The 13643-nt window shown below is 56.8% G+C and overlaps 1 pseudogene across 1 annotated transcript in view; it reads left to right on the top strand.

The window, feature by feature from the left end:
• Positions 1–13643, top strand: part of LOC145337810 (V-type proton ATPase subunit B-like) — a 77684-nt pseudogene that overhangs the window by 48058 nt on the left and 15983 nt on the right. Inside the window, exons 8-9 of the transcript XR_013885402.1 lie at positions 5729–5826; positions 12783–12906. The product of XR_013885402.1 is annotated as a V-type proton ATPase subunit B-like (transcript). The remainder of the gene's footprint in view (positions 1–5728; positions 5827–12782; positions 12907–13643) is intronic.

The raw sequence follows: 13643 nt of genomic DNA, 5'->3' as shown, positions 1-13643 counted from the left end.
GGAGAGGGAGACGAGGAGAGGGTGACGAGGAGAGGGTGACGAGGAGAGGGCGATTAGGAGAGGGAGACGAGGAGAGGGCGACGAGGAGAGGGAGACGAGGAGAGGGCGACGAGGAGAGGGTGACGAGGAGAGGGCGACGAGGAGAGGGTGACGAGGAGAGGGCGACGAGGAGAGGGAGACGAGGAGAGGGTGATGAGGAGAGGGTGACGAAGAGAGGGCGACGAGGAGAGGGAGACGAGGAGAGGGAGACGAGGAGAGGGCGACGAGGAGAGGGTGATGAGGAGAGGGTGACGAAGAGAGGGCGACGAGGAGAGGGAGACGAGGAGAGGGTGACGAGGAGAGGGAGACGAGGAGAGGGTGACGAGGAGAGGGCGACGAGGAGAGGGTGATGAGGAGAGGGTGACGAGGAGAGGGAGACGAGGAGAGGGTGACGAGGAGAGGGAGACGAGGAGAGGGAGATGAGGAGAGGGAGACGAGGAGAGGGCGATTAGGAGAGGGAGACGAGGAGAGGGCGACGAGGAGAGGGTGACGAGGAGAGGGAGACGAGGAGAGGGAGACGAGGAGAGGGCGACGAGGAGAGGGCGACGAGGAGAGGGCGACGAGGAGAGGGAGACGAGGAGAGGGAGACGAGGAGAGGGCGACGAGGAGAGGGTGACGAGGAGAGGGTGACGAAGAGAGGGCGACGAGGAGAGGGAGACGAGGAGAGGGTGACGAGGAGAGGGAGACGAGGAGAGGGTGACGAGGAGAGGGCGACGAGGAGAGGGTGATGAGGAGAGGGTGACGAGGAGAGGGAGACGAGGAGAGGGTGACGAGGAGAGGGTGATTAGGAGAGGGAGACGAGGAGAGGGAGATGAGGAGAGGGAGACGAGGAGAGGGCGATTAGGAGAGGGAGACGAGGAGAGGGCGACGAGGAGAGGGTGACGAGGAGAGGGAGACGAGGAGAGGGAGACGAGGAGAGGGCGACGAGGAGAGGGCGACGAGGAGAGGGCGACGAGGAGAGGGTGACGAGGAGAGGGAGACGAGGAGAGGGAGACGAGGAGAGGGCGACGAGGAGAGGGTGATGAGGAGAGGGTGACGAGGAGAGGGTGACGAGGAGAGGGAGACGAGGAGAGGGCGACGAGGAGAGGGTGATGAGGAGAGGGTGACGAGGAGAGGGAGACGAGGAGAGGGTGATGAGGAGAGGGTGACGAGGAGAGGGAGACGAGGAGAGGGTGACGAGGAGAGGGTGATTAGGAGAGGGAGACGAGGAGAGGGAGATGAGGAGAGGGAGACGAGGAGAGGGCGATTAGGAGAGGGAGACGAGGAGAGGGCGACGAGGAGAGGGTGACGAGGAGAGGGAGACGAGGAGAGGGAGACGAGGAGAGGGCGACGAGGAGAGGGCGACGAGGAGAGGGCGACGAGGAGAGGGTGACGAGGAGAGGGAGACGAGGAGAGGGAGACGAGGAGAGGGCGACGAGGAGAGGGTGATGAGGAGAGGGTGACGAGGAGAGGGTGACGAGGAGAGGGAGACGAGGAGAGGGCGACGAGGAGAGGGTGATGAGGAGAGGGTGACGAGGAGAGGGAGACGAGGAGAGGGAGACGAGGAGAGGGAGACGAGGAGAGGGCGACGAGGAGAGGGAGATGAGGAGAGGGTGACGAGGAGAGGGCGATTAGGAGAGGGAGACGAGGAGAGGGCGACGAGGAGAGGGAGATGAGGAGAGGGAGACGAGGAGAGGGAGACGAGGAGAGGGAGATGAGGAGAGGGTGACGAGGAGAGGGAGACGAGGAGAGGGAGACGAGGAGAGGGAGATGAGGAGAGGGTGACGAGGAGAGGGAGATGAGGAGAGGGAGACGAGGAGAGGGAGACGAGGAGAGGGAGACGAGGAGAGGGAGATGAGGAGAGGGTGACGAGGAGAGGGCGATTAGGAGAGGGAGACGAGGAGAGGGCGACGAGGAGAGGGTGACGAGGAGAGGGAGACGAGGAGAGGGAGACGAGGAGAGGGCGACGAGGAGAGGGCGACGAGGAGAGGGCGACGAGGAGAGGGTGACGAGGAGAGGGAGACGAGGAGAGGGTGACGAGGAGAGGGTGACGAGGAGAGGGTGACGAGGAGAGGGAGACGAGGAGAGGGTGACGAGGAGAGGGCGATTAGGAGAGGGAGACGAGGAGAGGGCGACGAGGAGAGGGTGACGAGGAGAGGGAGACGAGGAGAGGGCGACGAGGAGAGGGTGACGAGGAGAGGGCGACGAGGAGAGGGTGATGAGGAGAGGGAGACGAGGAGAGGGTGACGAGGAGAGGGCGATTAGGAGAGGGCAACGAGGAGAGGGCGACGAGGAGAGGGAGACGAGGAGAGGGAGACGAGGAGAGGGTGACGAGGAGAGGGTGACGAGGAGAGGGCGACGAGGAGAGGGAGACGAGGAGAGGGTGACGAGGAGAGGGAGACGAGGAGAGGGCGACGAGGAGAGGGTGACGAGGAGAGGGTGACGAGGAGAGGGAGACGAGGAGAGGGAGACGAGGAGAGGGAGACGAGGAGAGGGAGACGAGGAGAGGGCGTTTAGGAGAGGGAGACAAGGAGAGGGAGACGAGGAGAGGGAGACGAGGAGAGGGAGACGAGGAGAGGGTGACGAGGAGAGGGAGACGAGGAGAGGGCGACGAGGAGAGGGTGACGAGGAGAGGGCGACGAGGAGAGGGTGATGAGGAGAGGGTGACGAGGAGAGGGAGACGAGGAGAGGGTGACGAGGAGAGGGCGATTAGGAGAGGGCAACGAGGAGAGGGCGACGAGGAGAGGGTGACGAGGAGAGGGAGACGAGGAGAGGGCGACGAGGAGAGGGTGACGAGGAGAGGGCGACGAGGAGAGGGTGATGAGGAGAGGGTGACGAGGAGAGGGAGACGAGGAGAGGGTGACGAGGAGAGGGCGATTAGGAGAGGGCAACGAGGAGAGGGCGACGAGGAGAGGGAGACGAGGAGAGGGAGACGAGGAGAGGGTGACGAGGAGAGGGTGACGAGGAGAGGGCGACGAGGAGAGGGAGACGAGGAGAGGGAGACGAGGAGAGGGCGACGAGGAGAGGGAGACGAGGAGAGGGAGACGAGGAGAGGGAGACGAGGAGAGGGTGACGAGGAGAGGGAGACGAGGAGAGGGAGACGAGGAGAGGGTGATGAGGAGAGGGTGATGAGGAGAGGGAGACGAGGAGAGGGCGACGAGGAGAGGGCGACGAGGAGAGGGTGACGAGGAGAGGGAGACGAGGAGAGGGTGACGAGGAGAGGGAGACGAGGAGAGGGAGACGAGGAGAGGGAGACGAGGAGAGGGCGATTAGGAGAGGGAGACAAGGAGAGGGAGACGAGGAGAGGGAGACGAGGAGAGGGAGACGAGGAGAGGGCGTTTAGGAGAGGGAGACAAGGAGAGGGAGACGAGGAGAGGGAGACGAGGAGAGGGAGACGAGGAGAGGGTGACGAGGAGAGGGCGATGAGGAGTGGGAGACAAGGAGAGGGAGACGAGGAGAGGGAGACGAGGAGAGGGAGACGAGGAGAGGGAGACGAGGAGAGGGAGACGAAGAGAGGGAGACGAGGAGAGGGAGACGAGGAGAGGGAGACGAGGAGAGGGTGACGAGGAGAGGGAGACGAGGAGAGGGAGACGAGGAGAGGGAGACGAGGAGAGGGAGACGAGGAGAGGGAGACGAAGAGAGGGAGACGAGGAGAGGGAGACGAGGAGAGGGAGACGAGGAGAGGGCGACGAGGAGAGGGAGACGAGGAGAGGGTGACGAGGAGAGGGCGACGAGGAGAGGGTGACGAGGAGAGGGCGATTAGGAGAGGGAGACGAGGAGAGGGAGACGAGGAGAGGGAGACGAGGAGAGGGTGACGAGGAGAGGGCGACGAGGAGAGGGAGACGAGGAGAGGGAGACGAGGAGAGGGAGACGAGGAGAGGGAGACGAGGAGAGGGAGACGAGGAGAGGGCGACGAGGAGAGGGAGACGAGGAGAGGGAGACGAGGAGAGGGAGACGAGGAGAGGGAGACGAGGAGAGGGAGACGAGGAGAGGGTGACGAGGAGAGGGTGACGAGGAGAGGGCGACGAGGAGAGGGTGACGAGGAGAGGGAGACGAGGAGAGGGCGACGAGGAGAGGGCGACGAGGAGAGGGTGACGAGGAGAGGGTGACGAGGAGAGGGCGACGAGGAGAGGGTGACGAGGAGAGGGCGACGAGGAGAGGGTGACGAGGAGAGGGCGACGAGGAGAGGGAGACGAGGAGAGGGAGACGAGGAGAGGGCGACGAGGAGAGGGAGACGAGGAGAGGGAGACGAGGAGAGGGCGACGAGGAGAGGGAGACGAGGAGAGGGAGACGAGGAGAGGGCGACGAGGAGAGGGAGACGAGGAGAGGGAGACGAGGAGAGGGAGACGAGGAGAGGGCGACGAGGAGAGGGAGACGAGGAGAGGGAGACGAGGAGAGGGCGACGAGGAGAGGGAGACGAGGAGAGGGAGACGAGGAGAGGGCGACGAGGAGAGGGAGACGAGGAGAGGGAGACGACGAGGAGAGGGAGACGAGGAGAGGGCAACGAGGAGAGGGAGACGAGGAGAGGGCGATTAGGAGAGGGAGACGAGGAGAGGGTGATGAGGAGAGGGAGACGAGGAGAGGGAGACGAGGAGAGGGTGACGAGGAGAGGGCGATTAGGAGAGGGAGACGAGCAGAGGGCGACGAGGAGAGGGAGACGAGGAGAGGGAGACGAGGAGAGGGAGACGAGGAGAGGGCGATTAGGAGAGGGAGATGAGGAGAGGGAGACGAGGAGAGGGAGACGAGGAGAGGGCGATTAGGAGAGGGCGACGAGGAGAGGGAGACGAGGAGAGGGAGACGAGGAGAGGGAGACGAGGAGAGGGAGACGAGGAGAGGGCGACGAGGAGAGGGCGACGAGGAGAGGGCGACGAGGAGAGGGCGATTAGGAGAGGGAGATGAGGAGAGGGAGACGAGGAGAGGGAGACGAGGAGAGGGAGACGAGGAGAGGGCGACGAGGAGAGGGAGACGAGGAGAGGGAGACGAGGAGAGGGAGACGAGGAGAGGGCGATTAGGAGAGGGAGATGAGGAGAGGGAGACGAGGAGAGGGAGACGAGGAGAGGGAGACGAGGAGAGGGCGACGAGGAGAGGGAGACGAGGAGAGGGAGACGAGGAGAGGGAGACGAGGAGAGGGCGACGAGGAGAGGGCGACGAGGAGAGGGAGACGAGGAGAGGGAGACGAGGAGAGGGAGACGAGGAGAGGGCGATTAGGAGAGGGAGATGAGGAGAGGGAGACGAGGAGAGGGCGATTAGGAGAGGGAGATGAGGAGAGGGAGACGAGGAGAGGGAGACGAGGAGAGGGAGACGAGGAGAGGGCGACGAGGAGAGGGAGACGAGGAGAGGGAGACGAGGAGAGGGAGACGAGCAGAGGGCGATGAGTTTTTAGCAACTCATTCTGAAGAAGTGCTGGAATCTTTGAGTATTGTTCAGGCACAGTGGATGGACACTTGACTAACAAGGGGTGAAAGGTTATCAGGAGTGGGTGGGATTTGAGGTTCCAATTAGAGCAGACTCGAAGGGCTGAATGGCCTTTTCCTTCTTGACACTGTCTCTCCGGGACTAACCCTCTCACTTGGCATTGAGATTAGGAGATACGAGACACTGCATCAATCAGAGCTCCAGCTGGCATGGGTAATGTCACCTATCAGTACCCCGAGTGCCTTGGCATCTGATCAGGGAGTGACTGGGTCTGCATTTCTCCCCCAACTCCCAGGTTAACATGGAGACAGCGCGATTCTTCAAGTCTGACTTTGAGGAGAACGGCACCATGGATAATGTCTGTCTGTTCCTGAACCTCGCCAATGATCCTACGTAAGACTACAGCTTTCCTCAAATACATTTCATCCAGCATTCACTGCTCTCTTTAACACCACAAATTCAAACACTTTATTTTTCATAATCCCAGTGCTGAGAACAAACACTCCCAGGACAGGTACAGCACGGGGTTAGATACAGAGTAAAGCTCCCTCTACACTGTCCCCATCAAACACTCCCAGGACAGGTACAGCACGGGGTTAGATACAGAGTAAAGCTCCCTCTACACTGTCCCCCATCAAACACTCCCAGGACAGGTACAGCACAGGGTTAGATACAGAGTAAAGCTCCCTCTACACTGTCCACCATCAAACACTCCCAGGACAGGTACAGCACGGGGTCAGATACAGAGTAAAGCTCCCTCTACACTGTCCCCCATCAAACACTCCCAGGACAGGTACAGCACAGGGTTAGATACAGAGTAAAGCTCCCTCTACACTGTCCCCCATCAAACACTCCCAGGACAGGTACAGCACAGGGTTAGATACAGAGTAAAGCTCCCTCTACACTGTCCCCCCATCAAACACTCCCAGGACAGGTACAGCACAGGGTTAGATACAGAGTAAAGCTCCCTCTACACTGTCCTCATCAAACACTCCCAGGACAGGTACAGCACGGGGTTAGATACAGAGTAAAGCTCCCTCTACACTGTCCCCCATCAAACACTCCCAGGACAGGTACAGCACAGGGTTAGATACAGAGTAAAGCTCCCTCTACACTATCCCCCATCAAACACTCCCAGGACAGGTACAGCACAGGGTTAGATACAGAGTAAAGCTCCCTCTACACTGTTCCCCCATCAAACACTCCCAGGACAGGTACAGCACGGGGTTAGATACAGAGTAAAGCTCCCTCGACACAGTCCCCCATCAAACACTCCCAGGACAGGTACAGCACGGGGTTAGATACAGAGTAAAGCTCCCTCTACACTGTCCCCATCAAACACTCCCAGGACAGGCACAGCACAGGGTTAGATACAGAGTAAAGCTCCCTCTACACTGTCCCATCAAACACTCCCAGGACAGCTACACCACGGGGTTAGATACAGAGTAAAGCTCCCTCTACACTGTCCCCATCAAACACTCCCAGGACAGGTACAGCACGGGGTCAGATACAGAGTAAAGCTCCCTCTACACTGTCCCCATCAAACACTCCCAGGACAGGTACAGCACGGGGTCAGATACAGAGTAAAGCTCCCTCTACACTGTCCCCCCATCAAACACTCCCAGGACAGGTACAGCACAGGGTTAGATACAGAGTAAAGCTCCCTCTACACTGTCGTCATCAAACACTCCCAGGACAGGTACAGCACGGGGTTAGATACAGAGTAAAGCTCCCTCTACACTGTCCCATCAAACACTCCCAGGACAGCTACACCACGGGGTTAGATACAGAGTAAAGCTCCCTCTACACTGTCCCCCATCAAACACTCCCAGGACAGGTACAGCACAGGGTTAGATACAGAGTAAAGCTCCCTCTACACTGTCCCATCAAACACTCCCAGGACAGCTACACCACGGGGTTAGATACAGAGTAAAGCTCCCTCTACACTGTCCCCATCAAACACTCCCAGGACAGGTACAGCACGGGGTCAGATACAGAGTAAAGCTCCCTCTACACTGTCCCCATCAAACACTCCCAGGACAGGTACAGCACGGGGTCAGATACAGAGTAAAGCTCCCTCTACACTGTCCTCATCAAACACTCCCAGGACAGGTACAGCACGGGGTTAGATACAGAGTAAAGCTCCCTCTACACTGTCCCCCATCAAACACTCCCAGGACAGGTACAGCACAGGGTTAGATACAGAGTAAAGCTCCCTCTACACTGTCCCATCAAACACTCCCAGGACAGGTACACCACGGGGTTAGATACAGAGTAAAGCTCCCTCTACACTGTCCCCATCAAACACTCCCAGGACAGGTACAGCACAGGGTTAGATACAGAGTAAAGCTCCCTCTACACTGTTCCCCCATCAAACACTCCCAGGACAGGTACAGCACAGGGTTAGATACAGAGTAAAGCTCCCTCTACACTGTCCTCATCAAACACTCCCAGGACAGGTACAGCACGGGGTTAGATACAGAGTAAAGCTCCCTCTACACTGTCCCCCATCAAACACTCCCAGGACAGGTACAGCACGGGGTTAGATACAGAGTAAAGCTCCCTCTACACTGTCCCCCATCAAACACTCCCAGGACAGGTACACCACGGGGTTAGATACAGAGTAAAGCTCCCTCTACACTGTCCCCCATCAAACACTCCCAGGACAGGTACAGCACGGGGTTAGATACAGAGTAAAGCTCCCTCGACACAGTCCCCCATCAAACACTCCCAGGACAGGTACAGCACGGGGTTAGATACAGAGTAAAGCTCCTTCTACACTGTCCCCCATCAAACACTCCCAGGACAGGCACAGCACAGGGTTAGATACAGAGTAAAGCTCCCTCGACACAGTCCCCCATCAAACACTCCCAGGACAGGTACAGCACGGGGTTAGATACAGAGTAAAGCTCCCTCTACACTGTCCCCATCAAACACTCCCAGGACAGGTACAGCACGGGGTCAGATACAGAGTAAAGCTCCCTCTACACTGTCCCCCCATCAAACACTCCCAGGACAGGTACAGCACAGGGTTAGATACAGAGTAAAGCTCCCTCTACACTGTCCCCCATCAAACACTCCCAGGACAGGTACAGCACGGGGTCAGATACAGAGTAAAGCTCCCTCTACACTGTCCCCCATCAAACACTCCCAGGACAGGTACAGCACAGGGTTAGATACAGAGTAAAGCTCCCTCTACACTGTCCTCATCAAACACTCCCAGGACAGGTACAGCACGGGGTTAGATACAGAGTAAAGCTCCCTCTACACTGTCCCCCATCAAACACTCCCAGGACAGGTACAGCACAGGGTTAGATACAGAGTAAAGCTCCCTCTACACTGTCCCCCATCAAACACTCCCAGGACAGGTACAGCACGGGGTTAGATACAGAGTAAAGCTCCCTCGACACAGTCCCCCATCAAACACTCCCAGGACAGGTACAGCACGGGGTTAGATACAGAGTAAAGCTCCCTCTACACTGTCCCCCATCAAACACTCCCAGGACAGGCACAGCACAGGGTTAGATACAGAGTAAAGCTCCCTCGACACAGTCCCCCATCAAACACTCCCAGGACAGGTACAGCACGGGGTTAGATACAGAGTAAAGCTCCCTCTACACTGTCCCCCATCAAACACTCCCAGGACAGGTACAGCACAGGGTTAGATACAGAGTAAAGCTCCCTCTACACTGTCCCATCAAACACTCCCAGGACAGCTACACCACGGGGTTAGATACAGAGTAAAGCTCCCTCTACACTGTCCCCATCAAACACTCCCAGGACAGGTACAGCACGGGGTCAGATACAGAGTAAAGCTCCCTCTACACTGTCCCCATCAAACACTCCCAGGACAGGTACAGCACGGGGTCAGATACAGAGTAAAGCTCCCTCTACACTGTCCCCCCATCAAACACTCCCAGGACAGGTACAGCACAGGGTTAGATACAGAGTAAAGCTCCCTCTACACTGTCCTCATCAAACACTCCCAGGACAGGTACAGCACGGGGTTAGACACAGAGTAAAGCTCCCTCTACACTGTCCCCCATCAAACACTCCCAGGACAGGTACAGCACAGGGTTAGATACAGAGTAAAGCTCCCTCTACACTGTCCCCCATCAAACACTCCCAGGACAGGTACAGCACGGGGTTAGATACAGAGTAAAGCTCCCTCGACACAGTCCCCATCAAACACTCCCAGGATAGGTACAGCACGGGGTTAGATACAGAGTAAAGCTCCTTCTACACTGTCCCCATCAAACACTCCCAGGACAGGCACAGCACAGGGTTAGATACAGAGTAAAGCTCCCTCGACACCGTCCCCCATCAAACACTCCCAGGACAGGTACAGCACGGGGTTAGATACAGAGTAAAGCTCCCTCTACACTGTCCCCCATCAAACACTCCCAGGACAGGTACAGCACGGGGTTAGATACAGAGTAAAGCTCCCTCGACACAGTCCCCCATCAAACACTCCCAGGACAGGTACAGTACGGGGTTAGATACAGAGTAAAGCTCCCTCTACACTGTCCCCCATCAAACACTCCCAGGACAGGTACAGCACAGGGTTAGATACTAAAGCTCCCTCTACACTGTCCCCATCAAACACTCCCAGGACAGGTACAGCACGGGGTCAGATACAGAGTAAAGCTCCCTCTACACTGTCCCCCCCATCAAACACTCCCAGGACAGGTACAGCACAGGGTTAGATACAGAGTAAAGCTCCCTCTACACTGTCCCCCATCAAACACTCCCAGGACAGGTACAGCACGGGGTTAGATACAGAGTAAAGCTCCCTCTACACTGTCCCCCATCAAACACTCCCAGGACAGGTACAGCACGGGGTTAGATACAGAGTAAAGCTCCCTCGACACAGTCCCCCATCAAACACTCCCAGGATAGGTACAGCACGGGGTTAGATACAGAGTAAAGCTCCTTCTACACTGTCCCCCATCAAACACTCCCAGGACAGGCACAGCACAGGGTTAGATACAGAGTAAAGCTCCCTCGACACAGTCCCCCATCAAACACTCCCAGGACAGGTACAGCACAGGGTTAGATACAGAGTAAAGCTCCCTCTACACTGTCCCCATCAAACACTCCCAGGACAGGTACAGCACAGGGTTAGATACAGAGTAAAGCTCCCTCTACACTGTCCCCATCAAACACTCCCAGGACAGGTACAGCACAGGGTTAGATACAGAGTAAAGCTCCCTCTACACTGTCCCCATCAAACACTCCCAGGACAGGTACAGCACAGGGTTAGATACAGAGTGTAGTTCACTGTTGCAAACAGTATAAGTACAAACTTTTACAAATGTTTGTAATTTGCCAATGAAGATAAATAAATGCAAGAAATTGTTTCTAATTTCTCACTGCAAGTATTGCAAATTTAAACTGCAGTAAGAATCATAGAATCACACAGTACAGAAGAGGCCCTTCGGCCCATCAAGTCTGCACTGACACGTGAGAAACACCTCAACTTCCACCTAATCCCATCTACCATCACTTGGCCCATAGCCCTGAATGGTAGCCTTGAATCAATGAAGTCTCTTGTTAGGCAGGGGTTGGGAAAGGTTTGAAGGATTTGTTGCAAATTAATTTTAATTCGAGCACAATAAGAATCAGGGTAGATTCATCGCCGATCAGTCACTCTCGGGAGGGGGGGGGACACGGGGACGGTGTGTGAGGTGGAGACTGAGGGACAGTTTCCATCTCCAGACACTAGGGGACACCATTGGACATCTAGATGGTCCACTAGTGTCACCAAGTGGTGGAAGGCAGGGACTACAGGAAGATCCCCAGATGAACACAGGAAGAGGAGGAGGCTATTTGGCCCATCGAGCCTGTTGTGATATTTGATGAGATTATGAGACTTCAAAAAGCCATTGTTGATGAATATCCCTTGATGTTCAGTTTTCAGTTACAATCCCACAGATACTGAAACAGTGTGTGTCTGTCTGCAGTAAGTTCTGGACAATATTCAGTCTTGGGATAATAACACTCGGACCCCACAATTGTCAGGCAATGACCAAGAGTCTAACCAAATCCACTTGATGTGGGCAGCACGGTAGCACAGTGGTTAACACTGCTGTCTCACAGCACCAGGGACGCGGTTCGATTCCTGGCTTGGGTCACTGCCTGTGTGGAGTTTGCACGTCCTCGCCAGTAGAACGGAGGCCATTGAGCCCCACTGGGAGGTTGGAGGGCAAGGTGGGTGCCCCTTGGACAGTGCCAGCCTGGCATCTTGGCACTGCCAGCCTGGCACCATGGCAATGCCCACCAGGTACCTTAGCACTGCCCATCATGGCAGGAGTTGAAGGGTTCAGGACCTGGAAGGTGTTTTGATTATATTGTGGTTATTGGCAGCACGGTAGCACAGTGGTTAACACTGCTGCCTCACGGCGCCAGGGACCCGTTTGCACATTCTCCCCGTGCCTGCATGGGTTTCCTCCCGGTGCTCCAGTTTCCTCCCACAGTCCAAAGATATGCAGGTTTAGTTGGATTGGCCATGCTAAATTGCCCATTAGTGTCATTAGGGTCAACGCATGGGGTTATGGGGATAGGGCCTGGGTGGGATTGTGATCAGTGCAGACTCGATGGGCTGAATGGCCTCCTTCTGCACTGTATGATTCTGTGACATTCTGCAGCATTACGTTCACTGAATCTCCCACCAAAAACATCCTGGCAGGGTTTTCCTCTCACATCTAGAAAGACAAGGACAGCAGAATGGTTCCCTCCAATTCACTCACTACCCCAATCTCCCCCCCACCCTCCGCACAACCCCCCACCCCCCACCCTCCCCCGCCACCCAGGAAGTCATAGAAAGAACATAGAAAAACTACAGCACAAACAGGCCCTTTGGCCCACAAGTTGCACTGATCATATCCCTACCTACCAGGCCTATCTATAACCCTCAATCCTATTAAGTCCCATGTACTCATCCAGAAGTCTCTTAAAAGACCCCAGCGAGTTCGCCTCCACCACCACCGACGGCAGCCGATTCCACTCACTCACCACCCTCTGAGTGAAAAACTTACCCCTGACATCTCCTCTGTACCTACTCCCCAGCACCTTAAACCTGTGTCCTCTCTCTCCATCGACCCAATCAAATCCTTGAAGTATCTCGATTAAATCAGTCCTTACCTTTCTCTAGTCAAGGGGAATTCAAGCCAAGTGAACGATCTTTAGGAAGGATATCAAGGCAATAAACCCTTCCTAAAGAGAGGAAAGCTGAACGCAGTGCTGTAGGTGAGGCCTAATCACAGTCCTGTGCGTCTGGAGCGCAACCTTCCTCCTCCTTGGATCCCAGCCCCCATGTTAATGTGAGCTTGCTGTGACCTCTCCTGCAGCATCGAACGTATCATCACTCCACGCCTCGCCTTGACTGCAGCCGAATTCCTGGCGTATCAATGTGAGAAACACGTGTTAGTTATCCTGACAGACATGAGCTCCTACGCTGAGGCTCTGCGAGAGGTGAGACACTGAGGCCCTGAGTGAGGTGAGAAACTGGGGGCCTGAGTGAGGTGAGAAACTGGGGGCCTGAGTGAGGTGAGACACTGAGGCCCTGAGTGAGGTGAGAAACTGAGGCCCTGAGTGAGGTGAGAAACTGAGGCCCTGAGTGAGGTGAGAAACTGGGGGCCTGAGTGAGGTGAGAAACTGGGGGCCTGAGTGAGGTGAGAAACTGAGGCCCTGAGTGAGGTGAGACACTGAGGCCCTGAGTGAGGTGAGACACTGGGGCCCTGAGTGAGGTGAGACACTGAGGCCCTGAGTGAGGTGAGACACTGGGGCCCTGAGTGAGGTGAGACACTGAGGGCCTGAGTGAGGTGAGACACTGAGGACCTGAGTGAGGTGAGACACTAAGGCCCTGAGTGAGGTGAGACACTGAGACCCTGAGTGAGGTGAGAAACTGCAGCCCTGAGTGAGGTGAGACACTGAGGGCCTGAGTGAGGTGAGAAACTGAGGGCCTGAGTGAGGTGAGAAACTGAGGCCCTGAGTGAGGTGACAAACTGAGGCCCTGAGTGAGGTGAGAAACTGAGGGCCTGAGTGAGGTGAGAAACTGAGGCCCTGAGTGAGGTGAGAAACTGAGGGCCTGAGTGAGGTGAGAAACTGAGGGCCTGAGTGAGGTGAGAAACTGAGGCCCTGAGTGAGGTGAGACACTGAGGCCCTGAGTGAGGTGAGAAACTGAGGCCCTGAGTGAGGTGAGAAACTGA

The sequence above is a fragment of the Carcharhinus amblyrhynchos genome, unplaced genomic scaffold, assembly GCF_965287045.1.
Source record: "Carcharhinus amblyrhynchos unplaced genomic scaffold, sCarAmb.v2.hapA scaffold_77, whole genome shotgun sequence".
NCBI lineage: Eukaryota > Metazoa > Chordata > Chondrichthyes > Carcharhiniformes > Carcharhinidae > Carcharhinus > Carcharhinus amblyrhynchos.
The sequence above is the reverse complement of the archived record's forward strand: the minus strand, read 5'-3'. Positions and strand labels throughout refer to the sequence as shown.